This window comes from Orycteropus afer, unplaced genomic scaffold (assembly GCF_000298275.1).
Source record: "Orycteropus afer afer isolate SDZICR_OR568_19922 unplaced genomic scaffold, OryAfe1.0 scaffold00166, whole genome shotgun sequence".
Taxonomy (NCBI): domain Eukaryota; kingdom Metazoa; phylum Chordata; class Mammalia; order Tubulidentata; family Orycteropodidae; genus Orycteropus; species Orycteropus afer.
The window spans coordinates 1,280,578-1,283,794 of record NW_006921753.1 but is presented as its reverse complement, the minus strand read 5'-3'; positions in this window follow the sequence as shown (position 1 = coordinate 1,283,794).

Here is a 3,217-nt window from a genome sequence, read left to right as displayed (position 1 = left end):
ATCTGCAACCTATACGACTATGAGACCAGAAGAACTAGATGGTGCCTGGCTACCACTGTCATCCACTTGGAAGGGGACCTATGTAGGAGATCCTTGATAGAGAGGGAGAACAATGTGGAACAAAACTCAAAATCATTTGGAGAAAAAAAAGGGGGGGCCATGTTTGCTGGTCAGATAGAGCCTGGTGGAACCATTGGGACTATGACTCCTAGCTGCCCTTCAGGTGTGGAATTGAACCCACACCTGTGGTTTCCAGCCAAACAAAATACAGGCATATGAGTTTAACATTTACCTCAGGTAGATACACTTCTTGGAGACAACAATCATGGGAGAAAAAAGGGCTGCTTATGCACAGGAAGAGAGCTCAAGGGGCAGGAGTGCATGGAGGGATAGACACTGGGAAGAGGTAACTATGGGGAGGAAGGGGGGGGAGCTGTAGCATTGTGGTAGACTGTGGTCAATGTCATGAGACATTGTGTATGTGAACTGCTGTATGGAAAGTGAATTTGCTCTGTAAATTTTCACCCAAATCACAATAAAAATAAAAAATGAACATAAGTGTACATATGTCTGTTCATGCGCTATCTCTCACTTCTTTAGGATATATTCCTAGTGGTGGAATTGCTGGGTCAAATGGTATTTCTATTTTCAGTTTTTTAAGGAAATGCCATACGCTATGCCACAATGGATGTACCATTTTACAATCCCATCAGCAATGCACAAGAGTTCCAATCTCTCTGCAACCTCACCAGCATTTGTTATTTTCTGACCTGTTGAACTTTCCTGTTATTGCTGGGGTGAAATGATAGCTCATCATTATTTTGATTTCCATCTCTCTAATGACTAGTGATTGTGAGTATTTTCTCATGTGTTTGTTGCCTGCTAGTATATCATCTTTGGTGAAGTGTCTGTTCAAGTCTTTTGCCCATTTGTGAATTGGATTATTTGTCTTTTTGGTGCTGAGGTGTTCAAGTTTTCTATAGATTTTGGAGATAAGTCCTTTATCAGATATGTCATAGAGGAATATTTTCTCCCAATCTGTAGGTTCCCTTTTTACCCTTTTGTGAAGTCTTTTGATGCACATGTTGTTGAAGTTATATGCCGTCGAGTTGGTCCTGACTCATAGCGACCCCTCCTTGGGTTTCTGAGGTAGTATCACTACAGAAGTAGATTGCCCCATATTCCTTCCAAGGAGTGGTTGGTGTGATTGAACCGCCAGCCTTCTGGTTAGCAGTCAAGGGTCTTAGGCACTACGCTACCAGAGCTTTTTCAAAGGTCCCAGCCATCTAGCTTCTCTTCTACCTCCTGTGCATTCTGGGTTATGGTTGGTAGTGTATTTATGCCATAGATTAGTGCTCTCAGATTTGCCTGTATTTTATCTTTGTTGATTTTTACAGTTTTGGGTTTTACATTTAAATCTTTGATCCAGTTTGAGTTTGTTTTTGTGTATGGGGTGAGGTATAGGTCTTGTTTCATTTTTCTGCAAGTGGATATCAAGTTTTGCCAGCACCATTTGTTAAAGAGGCTATCTCTTCCCCATTTAATGGGTTTTGGACCTTTGTCAAAGATAAGCTGTCCATAGATGGATGGATTTATATCTGGACTTTCGATTCTGTTGAATTATCTTCAGTAAGATTTTACTTGCTTGTGATATTAATATTGTTTTGTAATTTCCACATTCTGTGTGATGACCTTTCTTTGGAATAGGTAAAAATATGGATCTCTTCCAGTCAGTTGGCCAGGTAGCTGACTTCCAATTCTCTTGGCATAGCCAAATGAGTACCTCCAGCGTGGCATCCATTCATTGAAACATCTCAATGGGTATTCTGTCAATTCCTGTAACCTTGTTCTTCTTCAATTCCTTCAGAGCAGCTTTGACTTCTTCCTTCAATACCATTGGTTCTTGAACATATGTCACCTCCTCAAATCGATGAAGATCAACCAGATCTTTTTGGTACAGTGACTCTGTGTATTCCTTCCATCATCTTTTGATGTTTCCTGAATCATTCAATATTTTGCCCTTAGAATCTTTTAATATTGCAGCTCAAGGCTTACATTCTTTCCTCAGTTCTTTCAGCTTGAGAAATGCCACACGTGTTCTTACCTTTTGGTTTTCTAACTCCAAGTCTCTGCACATTTCATTATAATAATTGGCTTTGTCTTCTCAAGCTACTCTTTGAAATCTCCTGTTCAGCTCTTTTATCTTGTCATTTCTTCCATTTGCTTTAGCTACTCTCCCCTCAAAGGCAAGTTTCAGAGTCTCTTCTGACATCCATTTTGATCTTTTCTTCCTTTCTTGTTTTTTTAATGACCTCTTGCTTTCTTCATGGATGATGTTCCCATAATTTTTCTGGCTTTCAGTAATTGGTGTTCAATGCATCAAATCTAGTCTTTAAATGGTCTCTAAATTCAGGAATACTATTATCAAGGTCAGGAGCTCTGGTAGCATAGTGTCTAAGGCACTTGACTGCTAACCAGAAGGCTGGCGGTTCAAACCCACCAGCCACTCCTTGGAAGGAAGTTTGGGCAATCCTACTTCTGTAGTGATACTGCCTCAGAAATGCAAGGAAGGGTCGCTATGAGTCGGGGCCGACTTGATGGCATGTAGCAACAACAACAACATTATGGCTCTCGTGGACTTGATTTAATTGTCTTCAACTTCAACTTGAACATGCATATGTGCAATTGATGGTCTGTTCCACAATCAGCTCCTGGCCTTGTTTTGGCTGATGATATTGAACTTCTTCATCACCTCTTGCCATAGATATAGTTAATCTAATCTTTGTGTATTCCATCTAGTGAAGTCCACGTGTATAGTTGCTTACTTTGTTGGAAAAAGTAATTTACAATGAATAAATCATTGGTCTTGTAAAATTCTATCATGTGATCTCCTGCGTTATTTCTATCACCAAGGCCATATTTTCCAACTACTGGTATCTTCTTTGTTTCCGACTTTTGCATTCCAGTTACCAGTGATAATAAGCACATCTTGATTGCATGTTCAGTCAATTTCAAACCTCAGACATTGGTAGAAATTTTCAATTTCCTCATCTTTGACTTTGAATAATAGTAGTATTAACTGGTCTTCCTTGTAGGCACATGGATATTATCCTATCACTGACAGCAGAGTACTTCAGGACAGATCTTGAAACACCCTTTGCGATAATGAATGCCATACCATTCCTCTTCAATTTGTCATTCCCAACATAGTAGATCA